Consider the following 15125-nt stretch of genomic DNA (forward strand, 5'->3'; position numbering starts at 1 on the left):
TAGAGCGTAGATTCCCAGATCCCAAAGATTTTAGCAAAGCAGGGCAAGCTCTGCCCAAATCATTCATACTTAACTGATTCTTTCCTTCCTTGTTCCACCAACTGTTCCCACTGACACTTAGGGATAAAAGAATGAAAGAGAAACCAAAAAATGCTTTTCTGTTGGCAAATATTACATTACTATGGCTGGGGTTCTGGAACAATTTGTATAGGGGGGGTGCTGAGAGCCACTAAACCAAACAGTAAACCCTGTACATGATAGAAACCACTTCAAGCCAGAGAGTGCTGTTGCACCCCCAGCACCCCTAGTTCCAACACCTCTGACTACTGCTGCTGCTGTGGGAAGGAGGATGAATTATGAAAACTAATCAAGTGAGCAGGGAAACTACAGGCCCTAGATTTTTCAAATTAATCTCATGGTTTAACCTAGCTGTGCCTGACCCTGCCTATCTATCCCATGAACAATTTACTAAAATGGAAGCTGTGACTATCTTAGGTGTGAAGGGAAGAACCAGCCTAAATTACCAGTCTGATATAAAATATGCACATTAAAAGAAGAAAACGCCTCAATTTTTATGAGCCATATTTTTTAAACGTATCACAATCATTTACAGTATCAACCCCCCCATTCTTCATTCTCAAAGGTTTAATCTTAAAATACCTTTACAATAATGAGAGAGATTGATTCTAGTGTTCAATCATAACTCAATTTAAATGTACAGATTTTACTAAAGGGCAAACTGATGCAATTTTACTTACCAAAGCACACTACTTTCATTTGCAACTAACACAGAATTGTAACTCATACACTGCAAAGCATGTAATACCATTGAACTACTCTTATTTTTAGTTCTGAACTTATTTACTTTCCTATTTTGTATTATAAAGAAAGAAACTGCAACAAAAATTTGCTACTATATGGACTTTATATCGGTTACTTTTATGGAAGATGGTACACTGAGCTGTATAGTCCTAAAACACCTTTTGAACAGGTTGTTCTCTCATTTGCATTTATAGGTGTTAAATGAGTTGTATTATTCATGTGCATGAAGTGAAAAATAATTTCACATAAAAAGTTTATAAAATGGCACATTTGTTTAAATACACCACAAAGCTCATGGATCAGTCCTACAAAAAAAAATTAGCAATTTCTGCAAATCCCTCAGGCACTCAGCCTCAGTTAACAAATAAAGCTCTCTATACCAATACTTCCATGCAAACAAGGGCCTATACCAATTGAAAAAAAAACTTCAACTTTAAGGGGTGCCTTTCTGTTCAGGAGTAGGAGTCATGATAAACGCTAATCTAGAATCTTACTTAAATGGGAACTGTCAAATCAGACACATACATTACAAGTGATTCACATGAATAAAGTGAAAGCATTACTTATTAATTCATTGTGTTCTAAGCAACACCTAGAACATGGCATTACCAAAAATGGCACCACATAAAAGAAATCCTTTAACAACCTCTAACTTGCCTGTTGTCACTTCTGTTGCCACTGCTAGAAGAACAAAGTTGTTCTCTGCTTCTTCTGTTGCTGCTGCACCTCAGGACATGCTACTGGTTCAACTGACCTTGAGGTTTTCCTGTGTCAAAGAGAAGAAGTCCACTAAATACATTTTAAAAAAAAACAGAACAGCAAATGTTGCTGCTAGAGATCACATTCTATCAATCTTCACCACTAAAACAAAATCATTAATTCACTCTCCAAAAGCAAGACACTCAACAAAATGCCGTTCTCCAAATTACAATCATAAAACAAACCTGGATGTGAAGTCCTGTCTGTATAATGGACAAGAAAAGTTAATCTAATTAGAATGGAGTTTGTTGCTTGATGGCTTTATTCATTCTAATACATTCCCCTAGCTGTTCCAGTAGCATTTAGGGGCCTACACAGAGCTGTTTCCAAATATATCTGGCAGGGCAAAAACCCTAGACTCAACTTTGTAATCCGTGGTTGAACGAGGTAGTGAGCCCTCCTAAACCTTCCCAAGAGTCACTGCCTGACAAGGCATTATGGAGAGAAACAGAGGTTGGCTTAGTTTTGGATCAAGGTACAAATGGAGATTCCTATGACTGGAATGCTAAAAATTAGAGCCCTGCAAATCTGCGGACCATGTTTGCGGATCAGATTCAGATACAAATTTTGTGTCCAAGCAGGGCCCTACTAAAAACCAATGGTTATAACCTATTTGGGAAGGACTGAATGGGCAAAAAAGGTAAGGGAGTGGCCCTCTGGCGTTACCTGTTTCCAAGTAACTGAAAACTCGGAAGAATGCTTCATCTTGAATGTTTATGGATCAATCTCTTAACAGATAAAGTAAAACATGGGGTGTTGATTGTCTGTAGCAGACACCAAATAAATCACACTAGGAAACAGTATGACTGGCTCCTTACTCATCTCTGGGTATGTCTATACTACCCGCCGAAACGGCAGGCAGTGATCGATCCAGCGGGGGTCGATTTATTGCATCTAGTCTAGACGCAATAAATTGACCCCCGAACGCTCTCCCGTACTCCACCGCTGCGAGAGGTGCAGGCAGAGTCGACGGGGGAGCGGCAGCAGTCAACTCACCACAGTGAAGACACCATGGTGAGTAGGTCTAAGTATGTCAACTTCAGCTATGTTATTCACGATCCCCCCGCCCCCTAATGTAGACCAGGCCTATGATGTGTAGGCAAAAAAAGCAGCATGATTATACAGGACTTAAAATTGAGTGACGCATGCTGGAGGTCTCATGCTGCTAATACTAAAACAGCCTTAGAATTTCTAAATATTATAGATGACAATTTCGTAACTCAAGAAGTACTGCATCCAACATGGGGGAATTCTATATTGGACCTTGTTTCCACAGATAGAAAGGAACTAATCACAGAACTAAAAATTAATCGTCACTTACATACAAGTGATCATGACTTGATCATATTTATAATATGCAAACAGAATACAGTCCAGACCAGTGATATATACATGCACACATGGAAAAGAGCCAATTTCACAAAGCTGAAAACAATTATGAGCCAAATCAGCTGGGAGGAAGAATTTAATCAGAAAAATGCAAGTGATAATTGGAAATTATTTAAGAACACTTTAATAGATGCCCAAAACTACAAAATCCCACAATATATGACAAATGCTGTATTGATTAAAAAAAAATGAGCTGGTTTAGAAGGGAAGGGAAGACAGCTATAAAAAATAAAATAACAAATGGAAGAAAGGGGAAGTTAATAGTACTGAACATAAATCAGAAGCTAGGAATTGCAGGACATTAATAAGGGAAGCAAAGGGACACAAGGAGAAATCTATAGTCAGCACAGTTAAGGATAAGGAGGGAAGTTTTTTAAATATATAAGGAACAAAAAAAACCTAATATGGTCCTTTACTAGATGGAAATGGTAGAATTATCAATAATGCTGAAGAGGAAGGTTAGATTTTGTGAAAAATCCACACCTGTGAGAAGTAGCTATACCGACTAAACCCCCAGTGCAGACAACACTAGGTCAACAGAAGAATTCTTCCATCAACCTAGCTACCACCTCTCAGGGAGGTGGATTACCTACACCAACAGGAGAAACCCACCCGTCAACATAGGTAGTGTCTACACTGAGCATTATAGCTGCCCTGCTGTACTGTTTTAAGTGCTGATATACCCCAAGGCTCAGGACAAGGAACAGCTGAGTATTATGCCCTAAAAATGTGTTTTTGTTCACTGCTACACAAGAAAAAAGGACAGGACTTCAAATTAATAACTATTCTCTGAAAGGTGATTTGGTTAACAGTAGTCCAACAGGTATTGTAACTGTCAAGAAAGGGAACCCACTAGTAATCAAAAACAAGTTTCACTATATATGCAAGCTTAAATAATGGTAATGGCTAGAGTCTATCAATGCAAGTCCACCTGAAGAAAAACTGATCATGTGGGATATGCTCACTTGAGTGGAGGACTACAAAGAGCAGTATGGTGTATGTACTCCAGATTCCAGAGTTCAGCTGCTCATTTAAGCATGAATACTTTCCTCAAGGCAGCACAACTGAACAAGTCCCTAGCTTTGATTAATCCAGGCTCAAGAACCACGGATCCAATTTTCTAAAGCACAGAGAAACCACAATCAGCAATCTGAATGCTATCTTCATTTATAGTGTACCCATTTATATCGTGCCTTGAATCTACAGTTACATTCCCCATATATTTGTAAACAGGTGAAAATTATATTTTTGAATAGTATTGATATAAATCCATTTCAGTGTAAGAACTGGACCCATGTGACACCACAAGATAACCTAGATCAGGGGCAGGAAAACCTTTTGGCCTGAGGGCCGCATCAGGTTTTGTAAATTGTATGGAGGGCCGGTTAGGGAAGGGGGTCATGGCCCGGCCCCCAACTCCTATCTGGCCCCCCGGGACTCCTGCCCCATCCAACCCCCCTGTTCCCTGACGGCCCTCTGGGATCTCTCCCCCATCCACACACCCCCGCTCCCTGTCCCCTGACTGCCCCCGGACCTCCACCGCCCCATCCATCCCCTCCTCTCATTCCTGATGGCCCCCCCGGGACTCCTGCCCCATCCAACCGCCCCTTCTCCCTGTCCCCTGACTGCCCCCTGCCGCCCCATCTAATCCCCTCTCCTTCCTGACTGCCCCCCGGGATCCCTGCCCCCATTCAACCCTGTTTCCCACCCCAACCACCATCCACACCTCCACCCCCTGACCACCACCCCAAACTCCCCTGCCCTCTATCCAACCCCCCCCCACTCCCTGACCCCTTATCGCGCTGCCTGGAGCGCTGGTGGCTAGCAGCGCTGGAGCCAGGCCACGCTGCTGCCGCCACCGTACAGCACAGAGACCGGGTCAAGACGGACTCTGCAGCTGCGCTGCCCCAGGAGCTCACAGCCACGCCGCCCAGAGCATTGCGCCAGCGGTGCAGCGAGCGAGCTGAGGCTGCGGGAGATGGGGAAGAGCAGGAGAAGGGCCGGAGGCGAGCCTCCCGGGCCAGGAGCTCAAGGGCCTGGCAGGACGGTCCCGCGGGCTGGATGTAGCCCGTGAGCCATAGTTTGCCCACCCCTGACCTGGATGCTTTTTGCCTAAACACAGAAATAGCATAGCCATGTTTTTCTGACATGAAAGTTACTTAAGATTACTACACAATTTTTGGATCAATACCCTATCAAAATCAACCCATTCAGAGCTTTTTCAGTGCCGTACTTACCATAATAATGAAAATTAAAACTCATTGAAGAGAAGACTGAAGATGTTCCTGGAACATTCAGCAACATGCTGTTGCAATCCTATACTCCACAAGCGTAAAGCAGAAGTAAAAGTTGGTCTGTCCAACATCTCAAGCATATTAGCCAGCACTGAAATGGGTAACTGAAGTGGTTAAGTAACACTAGGTTGTGCTTCTGGAAATATGAGTAGAGTTACCTTTCTTGAATAAAGGAACAAGGCTGCTTAAGTAAACATTTCACCTGGCCTACTCCTTGCAAGAGCAAACGTCTTAAAATAGTTGGCTAGACATTAAGTTACTTTACAAAGTATTATTCCACATGCCTTGAAGTAGAAACTGAAGGCTCTTTGTTAAATGGATTAAAGGTTGCTTATTTTTACTGCACCTTATGAAAGTAAATCTAAATTTTACTAAACTACTTCACTTCTAAGAGATACTTTTCAGTAAATCACACTAAATTTGTGTTTGTGTGTGTACTTGTATATGCATATATGAGAGAGAGAGGCATTTTTAATACCCCCACCACATCTATATGTTGGCACAAGTTACAGAAAGAGTACAAGAACTATTTTTCTGCCCTGTGACTCCAACAGTGGACCACCACCACTAATCAGACAGCCATTTAATCCATGAATTAGCATTTTCCACACCGATACTATTGCTAATATAGCCTCTAAAATAACTCGCTTTCATTACCATTTGCACACACTAACATGATTAGCAATGGGGGTGCTTCCACGTCTGGCTAGCCAATTTAAGACACTTTAAAGGAACTGATTTTCAGAAAGCAGGTGCTCAGCACTTTCTGAAAAAAAATCAGGCCCCTTTAACTGTGTCAAGTTTGAACTCATCTCAAGTATTTAAGAATCCATAAGAAACCAAGCTATACATAATGTTTCCCAATTAACAGTAGGACTTCAGAGTAGTAAGTAGATTTTGCAACAAACTAAAGATAAAAAGGTGCAATTTTCAAAAGCACTTAAGTGATTTAGGAGTATGAAGTCCCCTTGACTTTCAATGGGATTTGTGCTCCTAAATCACTAAGGTACTTTTGAAAGTTGCACACAAACTCAACTCTCTCAATGGCTGTAGATGGGGCAAGCCTTTTAGGAATAAGAAGAACAGGAGTACTTGTGGCACCTTAGAGACTAACAAATTTATTAGAGCATAAGCTTTCGTGGACTACAGCCCACTTCTTCGGATGCATCCGAAATTTGTTAGTCTCTAAGGTGCCACAAGTACTCCTGTTCTTCTTTTTGTGGATACAGACTAACACGGCTGCTACTCTGAAACCTTTTAGGAATAGCATTTAACCCCTGAAGGAGAAATGATTTAAACAACATGTATCAGTTCAGTAACATTGCAGAAAGTGTATATCAAATCATTCCAACATCTGTGTACTAACGCGAATTTCCAATGCACCTCTACCTCAATATAACACTGTCCTCGGGAGCCAAAAAATTTTACCGTGTTATAGGTGAAACCGCATTATATTGAACTTGCTTTGATCCACTGGAGTGCGCAGCCCCCACCAGAGCACTGCTTTACTACATTATATCCGAATTCGTGTTATATCGGGTCTCGTTATATCAGGGTAGAGCTGTACCTAGCTTTTTCCAACTGAATATTTCCTGGAATAAAAAAAAACAGCTATTCTAGCTTCTATCCCCATGAATGTTGACATTTAGTGTCAACAACCTGAAATTCCATTCTTATTTTTCCCCACATTCAGTACATCACTAGTCCACATGCAGTATCTCGTACATCATAAAAAGAAAAATAATTCATCTTGAGATAGCTGCTTCCAGTGCCAGTGAAACTAAAACAAAAGTGTTAATTTAAATATAAATTAAGGGATTGGAGGTCCATGGCTATAGTAGAAGAATCCGACTTCCACATGTGTATATATGGGGAAAGTATGTACACAGCATGCAGTGTGCATACCTATTGTAGAAACATCTATTTCATTGGGAGATATTTTCTTACATACTTTACACATACTGTAAAAGCCCAAAAGTTGAGAATATCGCAGCACTAACAGCAACATAAACAGAATATTCAAAGCCCCCCTTTATAAAAGTTTACCACTTAGTTCCATAAGTCTGTCAAGAGTACAGTATGCCTTCAAAAGTGCTAGTTCTACTGGACTCTATAAACCAGGAAGAAATGGTCATCTATAAAACGTCAATAAATTCCAGAAGAGAGGAACACCATGCTCATGCTAGCTGAATTAAACACCTGTATAAGCACAGTTTTCAATTCCTCATCTAAAAATGCCCATTAGCTCCTTCATGTAAATCTTCTGAGAATTGTGGAGGATTCCAAAAATTGCTTAAGCAGCCAACAAAGTAACCCTTGCACAATGCATTAGATGTTTTGAGTATTACTAACATACACTACCTTAACAAACATGTTTGGTATTATTAACTTTCCACATCATCCCTCAGTGCTATTTAAAAAGATAACAGTACACCTGTATTAATGTGACTGGCCAACCCTATTGAGTAGTTAAGAATGTAGCATCAACTATTTCATTGTGCCTTCATTACTTTCTTTCTAAAAGAATTGTATGTGGCCATAACGTCACACCTGTCTTGCTGCACTTATGCCAGCATCCAGGACTACCTCTGTGATACAGAGCTCTGCTTCATCAGTCCCAGATGTCCAAGTTAATTTTGACACAGAACAAAACTCAGGGAAGGAAGAAAGAAAGAAAGAAAATACCACCACATAGGCTTGTAAGCTATTATTCACTGTAGATGTTATTTAAAGACCTCCAGGGTACAGCATTTCCAACAGAGTTAACTACTGACTCCTGCAGTTATTTAAGCCTGATCTCCACTCTGAGTGGAAAAGTGGAACCACCTCCTTAGCCCTGAGGGAAAGTCAGTTTACTCACTGCAAGAGCAAGACGGTCTTGTCCCACCATTCCACACATTTCAGGCATTTCTAATGCACATCTTTCCCTGGTATCTAAGATGCAGATACAAAGTCCCACTGAACTGAAATGGATACAAAATTAAATCACTGAATTCATACATGGTGAGCTCTGATTTCCTCTAGTTCTTGCTTCAGTTGCTGCTACTTAAAACATTCAGCCTCTCCCATCTTTCTGAATGGGTACAAGACCTGGTCAAGGGTAGGGACCCAGACTAAAACAGATGTATGCTGGAGGTGAATGCCTGGCTGTGAGGCACCTATCGAGGAAGGGGAAGAGCATATCTGGATACAGACTGGCTAACCTAGTGAGGAGGGCTTTAAACTAAGTTCAAAGGGTGCCCAAAGCCCACAGGCAAGTCAAAAACAGAGACCTGGGAGAAGGGTCGGAATCTGGGGGGAGCATGGGCTGTTATAGCAGGGATAAAGGAGAGAAGATAGAACTGGGGGGGGGGGATTCAAATCAGTATCTTAGATGTCTGTATACTAATGCGAGAAGTATGGGGAATAAGCAGGAAGAACTCAAAATGCTAGTAAATAAACACAACTATGCATAGTTGGCATCACAGAGACCTGGTAGGATAATACACGTGACTGGAATATTTGATATAGAAGGGTAGAGCTTGCTCGGAAAGGACAAGCACGGAAAAAAGGGAGGAGGTTTTGCCTTATATATTAAATGTATACACTTGGACTGAAGTTTAAATGGAAATAGGAGACAGACTTGTTGAAAGTCTCTAGGTAAGGATAAAAGGGGTAAAAAACAAGGGTGATAAGACCACCTAAGGAGGAAGAAGAGGTGGATGAGGCTTTTTTTAAACAACAAAATCATCCAGAGCACAGGACTTGGTGGTGATGAGGGACTTCAACTACTCAGACATGTGTTGGGAAAATAACACAGCAGGGCACAGATTATCCAATCCATTCTAAGAACTTACTGGAGACAATTTTTTGTTTCAGAAGGTGGAGAAAGCTACTAGGGGAGAGGCTGTTCTAGATTTGATTTTGACAAATAGTGAGGAACTGGTTGAGACGCCTGAGCCCTGGGCAGCGGGGCTCAGGCTACAGGCCCCCTCTGCCTGGGGCTGAAGCCCTTGGGCTTTGCCCCCTGGGTGGTGCAGCTTGGGCTTTGGCCCCTCCACCCAGGGCAATGGGGCTCGGGCGGACTCAAGCTTCAGTCCCCCCTCCTGGGGTTGTGTAGTAATTTTTGTTGTCAGAAAGGGGTTGTGGTGCAATGAAGTTTGAGAACCCCTGATTTAAGTCATTGCAGCTTGGCTTGCTGGTCTGTGAAAGTTACCTATTACTCTTTCCCCTCCACCTCCCATCATTCAGAAAACCCCACCCACTTTCCCCCAGTTCTTGTAAAGCCAATTTGCAGCTGGTCATTCACCAAATTCTAACTTTTCATTTTTCTATCAGATTATCAAGTCCTAGCCTTGGGATGCAATTTTTAAATTGAATACACTGGTAAAATTGGTTTTAATGTCAGTTCATTTTTCACACCAAGAATACTGAAAGAACAAAATACTCTTAATTTTGATTCTTTACCCCTTTTTCCCAAAAGACTAAGCATCTTTAAAGTTCCGACTTTCCCCATAAAGCCCAAAACTGAACAATTTCAGCTCGTGCAATTCCAATCCAGTCTCCCCTACAAGTCTCTGCTTTTCATCAAAGATTTCACAACTATGGTATACACCAATAATTGCTGCATAATTCACAAAGAAGAACTTAAAACAAAAGCCACAAGAAATCATATGACTGTACTGTATCATTAGTATCTACAACAAAGCACGTCTGTTTCCGTGAAAGGAAATAAAATGTTTTGTTTCCTACAGCTGAGTTTAAATTAAACTATAGCTGAGCTTACAGCAAAAAAGCCTAAGCTCTCAGAACATAACTCAATTGCTACACTCCCTCCAGAGACCTCATGCACATGATCTGCTTTTTTTAAAAGGCGTAAGTTTCTCTAAATGGGCAGGGAGGCTGCAGATGTGCTGAGATCACAACCTATCATGCGGACTAATATTATCACATGGTTTCCTTGTACTTCCCCAATCTGTATACATCTGTTGTCTCGGGTCTTATACTTCGATTGTAAATTGTCTGTTCACAGAGTGCGTAACACAATGGGGCCTTGGTCCATGACGAGGGCTCCTAGGAACTAAGAGAATACAAATAATAAATAGCCATAGGGTGGGCTATTTCAACACCCTGAATTGGCCATGGAGAGCCTTATTTGAGATGCCATTCCACCTTGTTTTCAGCAGATATAGGCAAATCAATTTGGACCATAGCACAGATCTAAATTTTGGTCCATCTTGCAAATGTTTTCCACTGAAATTCAAATATGACCTTCCTTCCCTCCCTCCCCCCCAAACACACTCCCACTTAGTAACAGGTCAGTTACTTCCTCGCTATGGTTCCCCAATAAGCCCATCTATAAAAAGCTCTCTGAAGGTCAGTGGGGCCCTTTTGTCACTGCCAATATCAAGTCTCACACAGTGAGTAAACAGCCTCAGGATGCATGAAATCTGAATTCAGCTACAAGTCCAACCTCAGGAAGGTATTTTAGGTTATGTCTTCACTGCAAGAAATAAGCGTGGTTTTACATCAATGTACCTCAATGTAATGTCCTAGATGAGATAAGATAAAGGTAGTTTTTACCTAGCTGTAGCTAGTCATGGTCAAATCTATACACCCTACTTGGCATGCACCTCAAATAACTACATATAGATAAAAGCTATTGTGCTTTCTCTCCACTAAGATGTTATATTGAAATAGCTATCTTGATGTGTAAACTAGGGCTGTCGATTAATCGCAGTTAACTCACGTGATTAACTCAAAAAAATTAACTGCAATTAAAAAAATTAATTACAATTAATTGCACTGTTAAACAATAGAATACCAACTGAAATTTATTACATTTTTGGATGTTTTTCTACATTTTCAAATATATTGATTTGTATTACAACATACAATACAAAGTGTACAGTGCTCACTTTATATTATTTTTAATTACAAATATTTGCACTGTAAAAATGATAATAGTATTTTTCAATTCACCTCATACAAGTACTGTAGTGCAGTCTCTATCGTGAAAGTGTAACTTACAAATGTAGATTTTTTTTGCTACATAACTGCACTCAAACAAAACAATGCAAAACTTTAGAGCCTACAAGTCCACTCAGTCCTACTTCTGGTTCAGCCAATTGCTAAGACAAACAAGTTTGTTTACATTTATGGGAGATACTGCTGACTGCTTCTTATTTCCAATGTCACCTGAAAGCGAGAACAGGCGTTTGCATGGCACTTTTGTAGCCGGCATTGCAAGGTATTTACGTGCCAGATATGCTAAATATTCATATGCCCTTCATGCTTCGGCCACCATTCCAGAGGACATGCTTCCATGTTGATGATGCTCGTTAAAAAAAATAATGCATTAATGAAATTTGTGACTGAACTCCTTAGGGGGAGAATTGTATGTCTCCTGTTCTGTTTTACCCACATTCTGCCATATATTTCATGTTATAGCAGTCTCAGATGATGAACCAGCACATGTTCATTTTAAGAACACTTTCACAGCAGATTTGACACAACGCAAAGAAGGTACCAATGTGAGATTTCTAAGGATAGATACAGCACTCAACCCAAGGTTTAAGAATGTGAAGTGCCTTCCAAAATCTGAGGGATGGGGCGTGGAGCATGCTTTCAGATGTCTTAAAAGAACACCACTCCGATGCAGAAACTACAGAACCTGAACCACCAAAAAATGAAAACCTTCTGCTGGTGGCATCCGACTCCCAGGATGAAAATGAATATGCGTCAGTCCGCTCTGCTTTGGATTGTTATCAAGCAGAACATGTCATCAGCATGGACGCATGTCTTCTGGAATGGTGGCTGAAGCATGAAGGGACATATGAATCTTTAGCACATCCGGCATGTAAATATCTTGCAATGCCAGCTACAACAGTGCCATGCGAACACCTGTTCTCACTTTCAGGTGACATTGTAAACAAGGCAATATTATCTCCTGCGAACTGTAACCAAACTTGTTTATCTGAGCGATTGGCTGAAGTAGGACTGAGTGGACTTGTAGGTTCTAAAGTTTTATTTTTGAATGCAGTTATTTTTTGTACATAATCCTACATTTGTAAATTCAACTTTCATAATAAAGAGATTGCACTACCGTACCTGTATGAGGTGAATTGAAATATACTGTTTTGTTTTTTATAGTGCAAATATTTGTAATCAAAAATAAATATAAAGTGAGCATTGTACACTTTGTATTGTGTTGTAATTTAAATGAATATATTTGAAGATGTAGAAAACATCCAAAAATATTTAAATAAATGGTATTCTATTATTTAACAGTGTGAATAATCGCACAATTAATCATGATTACTTCTTTTAATCATGTGATTAATCGCGATTTATTTAATCGCGTGACAGCCCTATTGTAAACACCTTTTTTTTTCAGTGAAGACATAGCCCACAAAAGGATACAGAAGAAGCATACTTAGCAGAGACACTCAAATCTTCTGAGATTTATCCATACTCCATCTTTCAGATGTAGTAATCCTTTGTCACAAATACACCTCTACCTCGATATAACGCTGTCCTCAGGAGCCAAAAAATCTTACCGCGTTATAGGTGAAACCACATTATATTGAATTTGCTTTGATACACTGGAGTGTACAGCCCCCCACCCCGAGTACTGCTTTACCATGTTATATCGGGTCGCGTTATATTGAGGTAGAGGTGTACTAGAATAAAAAAATTCAGTGATAAAAACATCTGCAACCAGTCTTCCACCAGTGCAGCATAGTGAGATAATTTTTAAAAATTATCAAGAATAGACGCTGTCTTGAGATAGAAAAGGACTCATCCACCACATCTGTTCAATCCTTGGTACCTCTGCTGAGACTCATGAGGAGGTCAGATGTGGTGATGATAGATTGTTAAGTGGACACCTAGTGGAACCTAGACTGAGGGAGCCCAACTGAGTCAATTCCCATAAGCTACTGAAGAGCCATGAAAAAATTATGTAATATTACTACTGACATGCATTGATACTTAAAACCTAATACCATCACCTCTTTTATATAGCTAGTTCTTAAAACAAACTTTTAATTTCTCAAATTGTTTATATAACCCATGATCAATATGGCTGTCCCACACAGAGATTCGAATCTATACAACCTTTGATGCAACATAACAGGGACTTTTAGCTCAGCTAGTAGAGGCTCATGTTTTTAGAGCCAAAGCTCCGGGATTTGACCTCCACTGCCTAATACCTCCTACAGGTGTCGTGTTACATTTAGGGCTAGTCTACACTAGAAGCACTACAGTGGTGGCATAGTGCATCTGGGGAAGACTCTATAGCCGACATAGCACTGTCCACACCAGCACTTAGTTCAGTGGCTTATTCACATCCCTGAGCAACATAAGTTATATTGACACAAGTGGAAGGGTGTACAAGCAGGGGGAAGGGTGTACAAGCAGGGGGAAGGGTGTACAAGCAGGGGGAAGGGTAGCTCAGTGGTTTGAGCATTGGCCTGCTAAACCCAGGGTTATGAGTTCAATCCTCAAGGGGGCCACTTAGGGATCTGGGGCAAAATCAATACTTGGTCTTGCTAGTGAAGGCAGGGGGCTGGACTCAATGACCTTTCAGTTCTAGGAGATAGGCTATCTCCATTATTTTATTTTATTTTAAGCGCTCAGAAAGATAAAGCAGAGAATCTTAGAATTTGCAAATGGGATACCATCAACTTAAATCATTTTTGTGCCTTTTTTTACTTGCTGTTGTAACAAGCAACATCTCTGGTTACTACTATTTAAAGAGATTATGGAAAAATTACTTTACTCTGTACATGCAACCGCACTCCCTGTATAGCCAATGTCACTGTTGCCACAATGTAGTCAGTTACCCATTCCTGCAGAGGGGATCTCCAGTGTCTGCTCTTTGCATCCACTTTCTGAGGGAACAAGGTTTCAACTTCATGGTTCTTTCTGCATGATTGGGGCCTTCGTCACTACTATTTTCCCTTTTGATTACAAAACTGTAGGGGAAAGTATTTTAAAAAGGAAATGTAAAAGCAAAACTGGCTGGAACTCAGGGAAAAACTACAGTGAGCTTATTATTGGAAAGCAGTTTCAACCTGACAATGTCCCTGTAAGTATTCTTGCTTTGGATGCACCGCAGCATGCTAATGTGTGCTAGAGATCCACTGCAGTTTGCTGAACTTTGCATATTAGTGAATAAAAGAACACACTTTTTTTTTTTTGAAGACACACTTATTTTGAAACATGTGGGCTAGTCTTAATCATCACCCAAACCTAACATGTTACAATAGTCTGCAGTACATTTTAGTAATATTAAACAGGATTACAGAATTGGCTTTGCTATGAAATCTCTGTTGGGAAATGGGGAGAGTTCCTCAAGGTTTCTGATGAGGATTACCAAATGTATAGACTAGCAAAGTGAGAATTACTGAGGCTTCTCTGTAATATTCTGTACAATATTTAGACATAAATCACACCTCTAGACTATCTGAAGCACAATACCTCTGATGCTGACTGCAGCAGCTCAGAAAGCTGGTATCAATACAGTATCTTGTTAGAAAAAAAAGATTCCTCTCCTCTACCATGCAAACAAGGTAAATGCCGTGCATGTGGGCATCTCTGAAGTTGTACAGAGGAACGGTGCTAAGAGCTCAGAGGGTTTCACAAGTTAGCATTGCACATTTTCAGAAAGCCATGAGCAGCCCTGAAGAGTGCCCAGGGAGGAACAGAGCGGGGCCTAACTGCAGAGCAGGGAGGGAGACCAGCCAAGTCAATTACTGTCACAGACACCTCTATTTCCCTCCACTTACTCTGCACCGCGGTAATGGAGCCCGGGCACTCTCCCTGCCCCCGGCACCCGAAACGGGGCGCGAAAGGCAGCAGGGGCAGTCGGGGGGGGGG

The 15125-nt window shown here is 40.9% G+C and overlaps 1 protein-coding gene across 7 annotated transcripts in view; it reads right to left on the reverse strand.

Moving 5' to 3' along the window:
- The window catches only part of KLHL13 (kelch like family member 13), a 138831-nt gene that overhangs the window by 123179 nt on the left and 527 nt on the right, over nt 1-15125 (reverse strand). For 3 of the 7 annotated variants that reach the window (XM_034780997.1, XM_034781000.1, XM_034780993.1), the window contains exon 2: nt 1480-1588. The exons of 1 other annotated variant lie outside the window; for it this stretch is intronic. The gene's annotated coding sequence lies outside the window, so the exon portion shown is untranslated. Of the gene's footprint in view, nt 1-74; nt 107-1479; nt 1589-3935; nt 4328-15125 lie in introns of those variants that run through there. 3 more of the 7 variants (XM_034781001.1, XM_034780995.1, XM_034780994.1) reach the window with 2 other exon arrangements.

The sequence above is a fragment of the Trachemys scripta genome, chromosome 9 (assembly GCF_013100865.1).
Source record: "Trachemys scripta elegans isolate TJP31775 chromosome 9, CAS_Tse_1.0, whole genome shotgun sequence".
Classification (NCBI taxonomy): Eukaryota; Metazoa; Chordata; order Testudines; family Emydidae; genus Trachemys; species Trachemys scripta.